The sequence below is a fragment of the Giraffa tippelskirchi genome, chromosome 13 (assembly GCF_054371585.1).
Source record: "Giraffa tippelskirchi isolate mGirTip1 chromosome 13, T2T-mGirTip1v1.2.pri, whole genome shotgun sequence".
Taxonomy (NCBI): Eukaryota; Metazoa; Chordata; class Mammalia; order Artiodactyla; family Giraffidae; genus Giraffa; species Giraffa tippelskirchi.
In genome coordinates this window covers 123185950-123201785 of record NC_137287.1, presented here as the reverse complement: position 1 = coordinate 123201785, position 15836 = coordinate 123185950, and the positions used below count along the sequence as shown (strand labels likewise).

The 15836-nt window shown below is 40.3% G+C and overlaps 1 long non-coding RNA gene across 3 annotated transcripts in view; it reads right to left on the bottom strand.

Annotated features, from left to right (window-relative positions):
* Positions 1–15836, bottom strand: part of LOC145532423 (uncharacterized) — a 600217-nt gene that overhangs the window by 481215 nt on the left and 103166 nt on the right. The window contains exon 6 of one of the 3 annotated variants that reach the window (XR_014073224.1): positions 8923–9095. The exons of the other annotated variants lie outside the window; for them this stretch is intronic. This is a non-coding gene — a long non-coding RNA (uncharacterized LOC145532423). The remainder of the gene's footprint in view (positions 1–8922; positions 9096–15836) is intronic. 3 annotated transcript variants of the gene reach the window in all.

Genomic DNA, 15836 nt, shown 5'->3' with positions numbered 1-15836 from the left:
TCAAGAACGTGGATGAATTCCCACCCATGTTGTTGCATGAAGCTGTAATCTACTCATTTTGCATGGTTCTGTAGTCTTCCACTGCATGACTGTCCCTCCATTTAATGTCTGAATCCGTTCCACTGTGCATGAACCTTGGCTTTACCTTTTTTGGGGGAGGGGGTTATTGCGAACATTGCTGGTGTGAATACCATCGTCCTTGTCTCTGCTGCACACATACACTCATTCTTGATGCTTTTAGGAAGAGAACTAGGGCATATCTTCAACTTTACCAGGCCATGCTTCTTCTTTTTAAAGTCATTTTATTGATGAAAGCTTGTACTCAGTGCTCAATCTCAATGCTCCACAGCCTTGCCACCAATTGGTATAGTTACCCCTTTCAATTTTAGCCTTTACAGTGAATTCTTTCCCTTTTCAAAAGATTATCATGGATGCTATGTAACAGAAAAAAGTAAAGCAGGTATACAAGACAGGTTCTGAAGATGGAACAAGCAGGACTTGCTGATAGACTGAGTCCAGGGAATTAAGAACAGGGAAATGTCAGGTTTGAATTCTCCATCTCTGGCTTTAAGGACTGGCGACGACGGTGCTAGTTTCTGAGAGAGGAAACCGGAAACCTTGGACCAAACAGAGATGGAAGAGGCAACTATCATTTATGTGGATGTGTCACATGTAAGATGTTCATTAGATTTCTACCTGACGTCAAGTAGGTATTTCAGTATACGGGTCTGGAGCTGAGAGCAGAGGTCACTAGGAATTAATGTAAAATTTTACACATTTTTTTTTTACTATTTAGGGGATAATATTATTTGCAGAGAAAATATAGATAAGCAAAAAAGATAGTGTAAAATTTAGCCTTAAGAGTTCTATCATTTTGGAGATGACAGAAAGCAGCAGCTAGTAAGGAAGGAAGCAAACCAAGATGTAGTGTTTTAAAAAGAATAATTTCAGAGAAAGATTAATAAACTGCAACAAATGTTGTCAATGTGTTTAAAAAAAAAAAAAAAAAAAAAAAAAACCAGTCCTGTGGGTTTGTCAACACAGGGGTTGTTGATTGGGAGACGGGTTTAGCCTTGTAGGAAGATAAGCAGGATTATAATCCTGCTTGAAAAAAACTTCAGAAAGCAGCACACTCTAAAAATTGTTTTCAAGTTGTCTGAATAGAAAAGGGAGTAGGAAAATGGGTCAGATGCTAAAGGAAGAAGAAGCATGAAGGCAAGTTTTTACAAAGATGAAAAGTACTAGAATTTTTATATTCTTGTAATGGTCTAATATGTGTTACTCACTCAGTCGTGCCCGACTCTTTGTGACCCCATGGACTGCAGTGCACCAGGCTCCTCTGTCCATGGGATTTTCCAGGCAAGGATACTGGAGTGGATGCTGTTCCCTCCTCCAGTAATGATCTAGTAATGACAGACAAATTGAAGATGCCGAAGAAAAAGGAGGAAAAAAAGGAGCAGCATCCTAGTGAAGGGCAGAGGTGATGCAGGTCCAGAGCAAAAATGGAAGGATTGCCTTTGAGAAAAGCAGGAGCGTACCTTTTCCTGTGGCTGATTAAACATGATGAGAATTGATGCACGGTGCAGGTAGATGTGGGAGAGGATTGGCTAGAATGTCCCTGGAGGCTTCCATTTTCTAACGAAAGTGTGACTGTTTCAGGTGACAGAGAGGAGATAGTGATTACAAGGTCCATGAAAGAAGAAAGAAAAGAACTTACTCCTATCAGGAAAGCATAACGGGACTGACAGCTGTGATCCTACGTATTCTACAAGCATGACTTAAAATAAAGACCAGTCATAAAGGTTGATTTTCTCCAGCAGTGTCCAGGGATTAATGTGCTTGTAGGGACATGGCTAAGTGAGCTGCAAGTTACAGAAAAACTGATGCATGGTGGGTTAAACAAACTGGGGCTTCTTTTTTTCTCTTACATAATAAAAAGTCTGGAGATAACACAGTTGCTGCTCTTCATTCAGCAGCTGCTTAAGTCATGTCTCCATGGATGCAGGCTGTTTCTTCCCCTCTATGCCTAGCATGCGGGCTTTTATCTTCAGCACATCAGCAGTCAGAGCAATAAAAAGAAGGAAAGGTCTTCACCAGTCTCAGTAATTTTCTTTTAGGAAGACAAAGGATTTCCAAGAAACACCCACTAGACTTCTACTCAGGTATCAGTGGCTAGCCCTGTGGCGTGTGGTCAAGTGAGCCTCGCTGCAAGGGAACCAGGAAGAGAGAGTATGTAGCCATACACTGTGGCCCTGCATGAAACCATGATTTTGTTATGAAGAACGGGAGAACGTATAAATGTTACATGAATACTCATGCCTGCCACAGAATAAGACAGTAGATGTTTGAGTTCAACCACATTGGAGAATACTAGGCTAATTTAACAGAGGAAGAAAGAGAAAAGAGATTGATGGTGTCTGCAAGAGGTTATCTTTAGGGCTAAAAGAATAAAACTGGCCATCACAAAGGGAAAATAAAAATAAAACATTATGTTGAGAGTAATTTGCAAAGAAAAACTTAAAGACAATTTACACCTAATGCCTCTACCTTTGACAAAAATATACTGATTTGCACATATATTTTAATTGGCATTTCTAGTGTTTACTTTTTTTTTTAAACAGTAACGCTCCTAGAACATATCTTTATCTAAAACAAAATAATGATCAATTCAGCCAATTTCTGAGGAAGGCTAATTTTTAAATGCACTCATTCTGAAATATTAAGATATTTGTTACCATCCTGTGATTTGTTTTAATTAGTGAGAATGAAACATGGTACGTATGTATCTTCAAGCTGCCACTTTCCTTTTGGTGATCTGGATTGTTTTTATGATGAAGGTAGCAGTTTTGTGTATCAGTAAAGTTGTTCAACAGTAAAGTTCTTTACCAGCTGAGACACCAGGGATTAAAAGATAATTTAAAAAAAAGAGTAACACTTGATTGTGCTCTTCTGTATTGACTGACTCAGTCCATCAGTTGTTTAGATCCACCCAAACAGGCATATATTCTTACCCGTGTCACTCACCACAATGGCATCACCTAAGCAAACTCCGAGACGCTCTTGAATATCCTGTGACTCCACTGCTGTGACTCACCTATTGTGATGATATCTATTTCATGTACAATTTGCTGATAAAATGGTTTTCAGCAACAGAAACACACATGCAAATTGTTACCTCTCAGAGTCTGATTGTAGGGTAATGCAAACCCAGTCAGACACACCTGAAAACAAGTGGTGTAGCAATTCTAAGTTTTAGATAAATGATGATAGTTTGTTATCTTTAGTGCTCACGTTCCAAAGGGTAGCTATGACTGCCCTGGAAGAATAAATCCATCCTGCACAGCCTGGCCCTACAGTTAGAGTAATAATAATAGTGATAAAGATGAAAGCTCACGTGCACCCAGAGTTTGTTCTGTGCCAAGTACTTTATTAGGGACACTGTGTGCCTTGTCTCATCCAATCCTCACTACAATCGTTTAAGGTTCATATGAGAATCCTCCCTATTCTACAGAGGGACCTGCAGCTGGTATAGATTTAGTAACCTTCTGAAAATGACAAACCTACAATGAGATGAAGTTAAGATTGGAAGTCAGGCAGTCAGATTTTAGAATCAAGGATTTCAATCATAATTTGGCCACTACTCCTCAATGTACAGGAGAAAGTCACACCTCAGGATCATTTTCCTAATTGACATGTGTCAAAAATATATTAAGTGAGGTTCGCCCAATTTGAAACCCCAATTCCCAAACTCCCAATTGTCCAAGCAGAAGAGTATTAAAAACTTCCTGAATGACTCATCTCTCTAGACTGATAAAGTCAGCCATGCGTGCGTGCATGCATATGTGCTCAGTCATGTCTGACTCTTTGCCACCTCTTGGACTGTAGCCCGCCAGGCTCCTCTGTCCATGGGATTTCCCAGGCAAGAATACTGGAGTGGGTTGCCCTTTCCTCCTGCAGAGGATCTTCCTGACCCAGGGATCAAACCCCTGTCTCCTGTGTCTCCCGCACTGGCAGGCAGATTCTTTACCACTGAGCCACGTGGGAGACTGAAAGCCAGCCTGTAATCCTCAGACTCCTACTTCTCTGCGACCTGGGACATACATTCTCAAGAGACATTTATTGGAGGGATAGAGAAAACAATGATGGTGAGAAAAATCTTCCTGAACCCAAAACTTACATAGATTTATAAATTTAACATATGCAGTGTCTCATCTCAGAACTTAATTCCAAGAGGAAAATGCTAGAATTTCAAATTATTTGCAACTTCTTGATAATCATAATCTCCTTTTAATTTTTCCAGCTCCTCTGTGTTTGTATTTCTGTGGGTGCTGTGCATTTTCTCCCTCTACGAGGAAAGGACACAAAAATAATATCAGAGCTCCCGGAGAGTCATCAAGTGATAAGTGCTACTACTAAATCTTAGCACTTACTTCATAAGGTTGGATTGAATGGCCAAACTCAAGGCAGGCATATATTTCAATAGTCTTCAATCCTGTGGTCATTTATTTCCAAATTGGATACGCCATTCACACTTAGACTAGGCACCCGTTTTCATTTTCCTTCAAGTGCTGTTAACACAACAGCCCATATAATATAGTAACTTTGATTTTTCCTGAAGATCCACCTTGACCTGTTACAGAGAAACTTGCCAAAACCGACTGCGTTCTAAAGTGTTATCGAAGCTCTCACAGTAAACCGCGCGCTGAGACTGTTTTATTTCCTCTTATTCATCTTAATGTTGTGATACAAATATGACGGTGAAATACATAGAAGCACGTAAATAGTGCCATTTTTAAGAAAAACAGTATTCCACTCCCAACCCAGTTCACCAGTTCATATTCAGTGTAAAACAGCTGAATGTAAAAACAGCATAAAAAATCATATCAATGATTTTAAAAAAAAAACACCACTTTCCATTATGAAAAATACCCTCACCTTGCTAACTGCCAAACTTCAGTGAATTCATTTAGTAGAATATCTATTATGTAGATTTGTAAATGGTAAATTGAATACCACACAATGACACACAAAAGAGGTAATTTAAATTACGAGTTATATGTGTATAAACACAATCTTTGTTTATCAAAATTTCTTAAAAGTTTTGAGAAGATGGTGAATTTGGTGCCCTAAAACACCCATACATATGTCACATAAAAAGGACTGTCCGTTGTTCCATACCTGCTTCTGAATGTAAGTTAACTCATACGCAAACAGGAAATAAAGGATGATGCCAGCATCAAGTTCACAGCACAGTTGCAAGTTATCCTATCACAACTGCACAGGGCAAGTTGCAAAGGGACTCGAGATGATGCCCATTCATTGTTTTTCTCTGCGCTTGACTGATTTGGGGGTCTGTCTCGGAAATGATTTTTGCACAAATCTGTCCACTCTTAATGCATTTGGTTATCTATGAATTTGATTTTGCAGCTTCAATCCACCTTATACTCTTTTCTAAGGAGACTTCTCCACTTCTTTTCAAAGATACAAAATTCTGTATTTACTGTAATATTTCTTTATTAAGATGTAACATCTTTGTACTTGTATTTGGTTTTTCTAGAATTAGTATTGTTTTTACTGTTGTTCTGATTACATACCCACATGGTTTGAATGCTTTGCCTAACCTTATTTTCCCCATAAGTTCCATTATATTTTCTAAGTAATTCTTTTCAGTTTTTTGGGATCAATAGCATCTCTGAACAATGTGTATTGCATATAGCTCATATAAAGACTCTCTCGAGATATTTGTCGTCCCTTTAACTCAAGAATGTGAGTACCTTTCACAATAATTAGTTTGTTTTTATCTTAGCACTGCAAATTAGGTAATTTCCCTTTTTATATTGAATACCTGTGAAAAACTGGGGCCTTGTCTGTGCTCAGTCACTACGTCATGTCCAACTCTTTGCAACCCCATAGACTGCAGCCTGCCAGGCTCCTCCGTCTGTGGAATTTTCCAGGTAGAACACAGGAGCGAGTTGCCATTTCCCCCTCCAGGGGATGTTCCCGGCCCAGCGAGCTAAATTGCGTCTCCTGTTTTTGCAGGTGGAGTCCTTGGCGCTATACCACCTGAGAAGCCCGACTGGGGCCTTACCTTCCTAGAAAGTTCACGGGATTTGATAACATACATTTATGAATTAAACTCATTACTGGCTCCATTTCTTTTGTATTGATGATGGTGATGTTGCTATTTCATCTTTCTTCTTACATTTATTTTATAATCCTGTTACTTAATATAGATATATCCTCTAAACTGGCATTAATATTTTCTAAAGACAGGAGAGAGGTTTTATGCATACACACATATTTATACATACATACTCACATATATACATACACCCATGCAGACATATTTAGTCTCTATGTAAAATTACTTGGTTATTTAAATAGATTTTGAATGGAAGTAGTTAGCAGAAGTCATTTGGAATTAAACAGAAAAGACCAACTGATTAGCTGTCCCTTTACAGCTTTTCCACTGTTGTGGAACTGTGGAGAGAATGTCTCTCTCACCCTGCCAGGATTCCATTTGTCACACTGGAAGAGGACCAGCAATCCCGACAAGGCGTTCCGGATCCATTAAGAAGTTAGTGCATTATTTCAAAGTCCCTAACTTACCCCTAGTGTGTATTAACAGACTGAGGGACTCTGAGTCAGCAAGTCATAAACTTTGTGTATATTACAAACAGGAATCAAGAACTGGAAGCAGAGTGTTCTGGTTATAAAAAGAAGGGCGTTACCAAGACGAGTGATAAAAAGAGCTTAAGGAACTTGCTGTTTCAGTTACACAGAAGCCCAAAATGCACACTGGACAAAGCTCGGGTCACTTTGATTAACGAGGGATGCCACGGTTGCACACTCAGCACGCGCCGTAACACTGACGCATCGCTCCCTCCCCCAAGGCCTCTCTCCCGGGAGGTGTCCAGTCCCCACACGTGGGAGACTGGCTCGGCTTCCTCCCTTCAAATGCAGCTCAATCACTGTCATTGCTGGCACCCCTCCCTCCTCAAATCTTTTTGCCCCAGAGTAGGTACAGGGACATCTGAGTGGTGAATTCAGGCAGAATGGTTTTTGTTTTTATGTTCAACTTATTTGCAAAGCTTTATTCTTAGAAAATCCTTACTCACATTAACCTAAGTTTGAATTTGTTTATAATGTTTCTAGGGATGTTAGTCTTCAGCTCCATTGTGGTTTATGGCTATCTGGTGAATTTTGTGCCCACTAGTAAAAAAAATTAGGCATAAACAATTAATATATTACAAAGCTACACTAATTAAAACAGCACAGTATTGGTATAAAAACAAGCACTCAGATCAATGGAACAGAATAGAAAAAGGCAAACATCCTACAACCTCTCTTATTTGCATAATCTAAAAGAAGCAGTAATAAGCTCCTAGATACAGAGAACAGATTGGTGACTGCCAGAGGCAGGGGCTGAGACCTGGGAGAGATGGGTGAAGAGGACAAAAAGTAAAAAACAAATAAATTCATTAATTGGTGCTTTCCATCAAATGATAAATGCAGAAAGAATGATGGAACCAGCCAGTCACCATTTGGCAACCATCACCAAATTGAGCCAAGGGAAATCAACATAGAATTACTCGTCAAATTTTGATGAGGAATTTTGTATTTATATAATCTTAATGTACCTCCCCACAAAATACACATTAATCACAAACGGAAGAGAGCATCCTTTGGTTGGAAACATTGGGAAGTGATCAAAGTGCACGAGGAGGACAGGGGCAAGCTGGAACCGAGCACCACCCGACGGGGGAGAGTGAGAAGGACACAGTCGTCACAGCCGTGTCATCTTACTGTGACATTCTTGCCATTTATGTGTTAGCTGCTCGGTCGTGTCCAACTCTTTGAGACCCCATGGACTGTAGCCCACAAGGTTCCTCTGTCCATGAAATTCTCCAGCCAAGAATACTTCAGTGGGTTGCCATGCCCTCCCCAGGGGACCTTCCTGACCCAATGATCTAACTCACATCTGCATTGTAGGCAGATTCTTTACCATCTGAACCACCAAACCAAGGAAGCCCAACTATGCATAACAGCAAATCGTAAGGAAATATCTGACAAACCAAACTTGAAAGACATTCCAAAAAAATGACTCATTTGTAAATTTCCAAATTGTCAGATCAATGTCACAAAAGTCAAGGAGAGACTTGGGAAATATTCCAGATTGAAGGAGACATAAAAATTCAATACAATACATGATTCTTGGATTGAATCCTTTTGCTATAAATGACATTATTGAAACAACTGAAGAAATCTGAAAAGGGTGCAATAAATTAGATGGTAGTAACACATCAGTGTTAATGACTTGAATTTGATGGCTGTATTGTGGTTATGCAGACTAATATAGGATACATATTACAGTATTCGGTGGTGATGGGATAACCTACTTCACACAATATACAGGAAAAGCATTCTTTGTACTAGGCTTGCTGTAAGTGAGACAGGATTTCTAAATAGAAAAGAAAGTCTACTGATATTGCCCTACACTCTGTGAAAAATGCAGCCAGTATATTAGTTAATAAAAGTCAAGACAAAACAATGTCAGATTATTCTGACATTGGTCACAAGTGCTTTCCTAACTGACAAGCATTTTCTACTTCTGCCTCAAAAATCAACCTGTCACTTAGCAAATATTTATGCACCATGCCCTATGTGCCACTCACTATTCCAAAGATGAACCAGATGGGCCTGGTTCCTGCTTGCACAAAGCCTGCCTTTTTGTTGGAAAGTTCAACACTGAACACATTTCTCTCAAGTATTATGGAAAGAGAGAGAGAGAATGACTAATTGATTTCCCAGTACTAGAGTCTACTGAGGTCATACATAATCTAAAACGAAAAATTAATGAAAAAAGGAGGTCTGCTTTCCCTTCTTCTCTATCCACTTCTGTTTTCTTATTGTGTCACCTACCTTCATATCCTGGTAATAATAAACACAAAAGCTAAAAATAAATCTTCCAACACATTCTTGATCTTTTTAAATGTGGATAAACTTTTGATCATTTTAGGTGGCTTGGAGGAAGTCTTTTCTATACAGAAATTGCTATCCCAGAAAACTGTCTCTGTGACCACTTTCCAGGATGCCTGGGGGGAAAAAATCAGATAAAGGAAAACATAGTTAATTAGTTTTTCTCACAGGCAAGGAGAGAACACAAAGCAAAGGAAATAGACTTTATGTCCTCTTACTATTTTGGTGGAAATAAGGCATAACAGAAAAAGTAACATTACAGAAGTAGAAATTCCTTTGAGAAAGTGATGACAGATTCATAAGAATGATGAGTTACAGATGATGCTCAAGAATGTCAGGGTACATTCTGAGCTCTATGTACAGAATAATGGACCTTATGAACTGACTACACGTCGTGATATACATGTGCCCAGTCTGTCCCAGTGGTTCATTTTGCTTTGTTTTTAAAGAATAAAATGGCACACAGTCTTTTCCTTGCATTATTAGAAGGAAATTTCAAGACTACCATATCAAAAAGGACATCAGGCTTCTTTTTTGTAGGTTTTAACTAATATGACTTCCAGATTACAGAAATAATACATGCTCATTGTAGAAAATTTGGAAAATGCAGAAAATCATTATAGAGAAAGAAAATACTAATTTATACTATCACTCACTCACTGTAATATTTATACATATGGTGCTTGTATGTATTTTACATGTCATGTGTGTGTCTAATATAAAATTCAATTCATAAAATCATAATCACACTCTTGTAAGCACTAATGGCAATGCTTTTTTTTTTAAATAGAGTAATTCATTGAATACCATAATTACTCCAACTAAGCCTTTATATATGGGACATTAAAATTGCTTCCGTTTCTTATTGTAAATAATGTAATAATACATTAATATATAATAATTGAGAATTGTTTACTGTGTTATCACAAATTCACTGAAATGGAATTGCTGAGTCATAGGTTAGATTTCTTTCTATGTGTACAGTATGTTTCTCCACTTTATTTCCCATTTTTAAAGAAAGGAGTAAGTAGAACGCTAAGCATTTTGGAATTGAGAGTAACCTTAAAATGTCTACGCATTATCTACTGCTCTTAACCTGACATAAAGCCATGGAAGACTCTAAGTCTCAGAAGTAGTATGAAATCTTAAAGAAATGTGCAATGTGTACTTAGAGGGAAAAAGAAAAAAAGAAAAATGAGAGATGAATTCTAACTTCTCTACGGTGATCTCTATGTAGGGAAGGCATTTACAGGAGTCCTAGGAATGGGATGAGAAGAGATGGAAAGCGCCAGCTAAGTGCTACAATATCTTAGAAAATAAAGACGACAGCGGATATTAAGACTTCCTAGGCACGAATTAATAGATTTAGGTGGAAAATTTTATTTTTTTGACAAGACCCATTTTCAAAATGAAAACAGCAAATATATTTAAGTTCTTAAGAAGTCTCCCTTCTAGTTTTTTTAAAGGTTCAGGTTTAACTTCTCAAATTTTTGTAAAGACATTTTTTTCAGAACAATTTTAAGTTTATAACAACGAGAGGGAAGTACAGAAATTTTGCATATACAGCATGGCTTCACACAAGTAAAGCTACTCCATTTTTTTTATTACCGTCACTCACCAGACTGGTACGTTTCTTACCAAGGGTGAGCCCACACTGATACTTCATAACCATCCAAAGTCTACAGTTTAGTTTCACTCTTGGTGTTGCACATTCTATAGAAATGGATCGAACGTGCAATGACACATACCCACTATTATAACATCACACAGGGACTTCCCTGGCAGTTCAGGGATTAAGATTCCATGCTCTCAATGCGGCGGGCCTGGGTTCAATCCTTGGCTAGGGAAATAGGCCCCGTATGCCCCAACCAAGTTCCCACCTACTGGAACTAAGATCTAGCACAGCCAAACAAATAAGCATACATTTTGGAAAAGTAGTATCCTAGAGCCTTTCACGGCCCTGAGCGCCCGGTCTGAGCTCCCCCGCACCCGCACCCCGGCACACCCGTCCCGCCTCTCCTCCCCGACCCACAGCTCTACCGGGCAGGCCTGCAGCCGCCACCTTCGCTACCCAGAGCTCTGCTCCCAGGCCACAGGTCGGCAGACCTCCAGGGGACACCTGAGCCAAGGCAGATGGATCACAGCCATTTCTCTGAGGATCTGGACTGGGGGTCAAGGTTCCATGCTAGGCGAGAGCACGGTCTCCTGACTGGACTGGACGAGATGCAGCGGTAGGAGACAGGAGGCCGCTGTGGCTCTTCGCTCCGCACTGGGGCCCGGGGGCAGCCGCAGCGCAGAGCCCGGCCGGGGCTGCGGACTCAGGGAAGCGGGGGCAGAGCCTGCGTCCCTGACCGGGATCTGGCGCCGGCTTTTGTTACTCCGCACAGGGCAGCCACCCCAAAGCTCGGAGCCCTGCCAAGGACTTCAAGCTTTCGTTTAAATTATTTCAAAGTTCTTATCTGCTAGAAAACTAATAACAAGAAATAGTATCTCCATTCCACAGCTGAGAAAATCACCGGAAGACAAATGGGCTCTGATTTCAGTGGTTGTTCAAAGTTTGTCCATGAGGTCCGCCTTCCCTACGATGTTTGCACGATAGTGGCCTAAAAGCCAGACCAACTCTCACGTGTCTTTTATTTTGACCACACTGTTTGGTACATGGCAGTTTATTTGGAGAAATTCCAGTTATAAGCTGGCCCTGGACTCAGACAGACTCAGTCACATGCATCTCTTCCAAGAACAAACTCTTGAAGATTTGGAACTCTTCAAGCTTGCCTCAGGCATAGCCTGTGTGCTCAAGCCCTGCAGAACTATCTAATCTTGAATTTCAACAGTAGCTGTGAAATAAACACAGATCACCCAGAGACTATAATAAAGGGGGGGGGGGGGTGGAATACGGGAGAAAAAAAAACTTCAAGTCTGTCCTTTTAATGTGACCACCTGGAGTTTTTGTGCTTAAATTTTTTAAAAGTTGCTTAATAAAGAGAAGTCATCATGGTCTTATTTGTCACAACAAAAGACAAACAGGCAGGCACAGATTTTTTAAAAAAGCATTGATGCATTAACACTTGCACTGATATAATTAACAACTATTACTATGTCACTGTTTTCTTTTTCAGAGCTATTTCACCTGTTATTATACATATACTTATTATTTTTTCCTCTGGCATGTTTATAAATAGAAAATATAATAAAAGAAAATTTCTCCCATCTGTAGTTCTTTTCTGCCATTGTTTTACTTGTTCCTTTTCACAGTAGTTACTGAAAATGTTTTTGTCATATAGAGCAAGGAGTGATAAAACATAATCCATCTCAAGTATCAAATTTAGTAGTTATACCATCAGCTATGGGGGTGGGCAGCGAGAGGGAGGGAGGGAACACTAAAGGGTTTTATAGGGTAAAAACTGACATGCCAGTAGGAAACACGTTCCTTCATTTGTCTGATGAATAATTTAAAAACTGTGTATGAGGCAGTTTTCCAGGTACCTACTGCTACACAACAATGTGTTTCTGTTTTATTAGACAGAAGACACTGGCATGTGTGCATGCTGAGAATTGTCCAGAGAAGGGAGGAAAACCACAAATGTAGGAGACAGTGGGAATACCTCCTGGACAGAGGTCACTGAATCAGGAACAGGTAACACCTACTGTACCATCGGTGAGGTGTGTTCTTAGACCACAGATCAGGCAGGCACGCTGCTCTTATCTGCACACCCGGAGACCCTGGCTGGGGTTCTGTGGTTTGAGACAGGGTCCCTCTGGTCCTTCTCGGGCTCTGCCCCTCAACAGATGCTTCCCCCAGGAACCTGCACCCCATTCCCATAGTGCATTAAAGTAACCTGAGATCTTGGATTTCTCTATTCAAAGGGGTTGTGTCTGCTTCAGGGATGGTAAAGATTCTCTTCCCAAGTCAGATTTCCTGAGGATGGATCACACCTCCGGGGATGCTCTGTGGTAGGGAGAGAAGAATGAACCTTGAAAAGAAGGCTCTGGACCTGAACTCAGACCCTCCAAGTACACTTGTCCTCCAGGCCCTGTCAATGTCAGCAGCACGACTGTCGGATGGATGGTATGCAGTACCCGGATGAAGAGTATAGACTGTGGAGACTGCCACTTAGTAGATGATTGGCACTGATGCGTGAACTCTGAGTGTTGGACTATTTTATCAACAAAATGAATAGCAACATCATCAGCCAAGTTTGGTGTGGTGGGTATTGAGGTTTGAGAAGAAAGAAGGTCCTCAGAGAATGTGGAATAAATGAGTCTGCAACACAGAGGGTCTGCTTGTATTAATAAGTATGTATTTTAGGTCAGATTCGTTAGTGGACTGCATTTGGGCATCAGACAGGCAAAATTTGAACTTAACATCTCATAAGGTTTTCTCTGATAAGTACAGTGAAGGCTGAGAATGTTGAGAACATACTTGAAGGAAAACTTTAACGATTTCAACTAAAATTTTTAAATTCCAGATAGAAAAGGAAGTAAAATTCAAGGGGTTAAAGGACTAGTTATAGTGGTGGCTCCAGCAGTTAGTAGGCCCTGGTGGGGCTGAAGAATTGTCAAAAGCAGAGAAGAAAGGAGGAGAGTTATAGGAATACGAAGATGGTGACTGGAGAGTGAGATTCCTGGAACCCAAAATAAAGTGGAGCTGTTTCCTGGCAATGACAGTGTCTACTTTAGAATATGATCAGGAAGACCACTGACAGAGAGCCTATGGCATCAAAGCTCACCTTGGTGGATGGTTCATTTACACGAATACTGAAATTACCCAAAATCATGAAATAATGGCTAAGCTCTGTTCAGTTCAGTTCAGTCGCTCAGTCATGTCCGACTCTTTGCGACCCCATGAATCACAGCATGCCAGGCCTCCCTGTCCATCGCCAACTCCCAGAGTTTACCCAAAACCATGTCCATCGAGTCAGTGATACCATCCAACCATCTCATCCTCTGTCATCCCCTTCTCCTCCTGCCCCCAATCCTACCCAGCATTAGGGTCTTTTCCAATGAGTCAGCTCTTTGCATGAGGTGGCCAAAGTATTGGAGTTTCAGCTTCAACATCAGTCCTTCCAATGAACACCCAGGACTGATTTCCTTTAGGATGGACTGTCTGGTTCTCCTTGCAGTCCAAGGGACTCTCAAGAGTCTTCTCCAACACCACAGTTCAAAAGCATCAATTCTTCGGCGCTCAGCTTTCTTCATCGTCCAGCTCTCACATCTATATGTGACCACTGGAAAAACCATAGCTTTGACTAGACGGACCTTTGTTGGCAAAGTAATGTCTCTGCTTTTAAATATGCTGTCTAAGTTGGTCATAACTTTCCTTCCAAGGAGTAAGCGTCTTTTAATTTCATGGCTGCAATCACCATCTGCAGTGATTTTGGAGCCCAGAAAAACAGACATTATTTCTTAGTTCAAAGATGAAAGGAAACAGCTAGTTAATAAAAAGGATAAAAACAGCATTGCTCTCAGCTGGCTTTGCTCAGTTGGGCCTGCTTTTCTCACCACTCTCGAGAAGTGCTCAGCTCTTTAAACGGGACCAATTTTTGAGAAAAAACCTCTCAGAGTAAGCAGGACAATTAACATGTATTTAAACATCTCTGGGTTGGGGGGAAAATGGATTTTTATTGCTGCTGGCAATGTGAACAACAAAAGTCGGATTCTCTAACCAACTTACTTGAGAAAGCCTGTGTCTTGATCAAAGACCAAATGGTGGCCATTTAGCCTCCCAATACCTTCTTGCTGATTTAATTAGCATAACGCTCCCCTGACAGAATAAAACAAGGTTATTAAACTGCATTGACAAAATGCAGGCCACTCACTGAAAGGCTGCCGAAGGACTTGGGCTTGGAAAGTATTTTCCCATTTCATGCTGTTTCTTACACTAGAGATGCTCAAATGGGTGTTCTAGAATGTTCACCATTTTACTAACTGGGGAACCTCCTGCAGAAAGGTGAGATGGTGCAGCGAGCCTGTTGTGGCAGAGTCATGCTGAAGAGACGGTGGAAATCACACTCTGACCCCCTCTCAAACCTTCCCTCGTCTCTGGAGACTACCCACTGCACAAGCTGAACTTTTTCTTTTAATTGCAGTATAATTGATTTACATCATCATATTCATCTCAGGTGTACAACACAGAGACTCAACGCTTTTATAGATTATACTCCACTAAAAGTCACCCTGATATAATGACTGTATTTCCATATGCTGTATGACACATCCCTGTAGCCTATCTATTTTATGCAGAATAGTTTGTACCTCTCAATCTCCAACCCCATTTCACTCCTTCCCCCACACCCTCTTCCCTCTGGTAACCAACAGCCTAGTCTCTAAACCTGTGAATGTGTGTCTAGTGTGCTATATTCATATGTTTTATTTTTTAGATTCCACATGTAAGTGATGACATGCAGTATTAGTCTTTTTCTATTTCACTAAGCATGATACCCTCCAGGTCATTCAGGTTATTGCAAATGGCAGAACATTGTGACTAGGAGAAAATACTTGCAAATGATTTGACCAATAAGGGGTTAATATCCAAAATATATAAAGAGCTTATACAACTCAAGATCAAAAACAAAGAAACTACTTAATTGAAAAATGGGCAGAAGACCTGAATAGATATTTTTCCAAAGAAGATATACAGATGAACAACAGCACATGAAAAGATGCTCAATATCACTAATCATCAGAGAAAGGCAAATCAAAACCACATTGGTGATATCTCACCTCCCAACTACCAGGATAGCTATCATGAGGAAGCCTACAAATAACAAATATTGTGAGGATGTGAAGGAAACCCTTTACACTGTTGGCATGAATGTGAATTGGTGCAGCCACTAGGGAAAACAGTTTTGAGGACC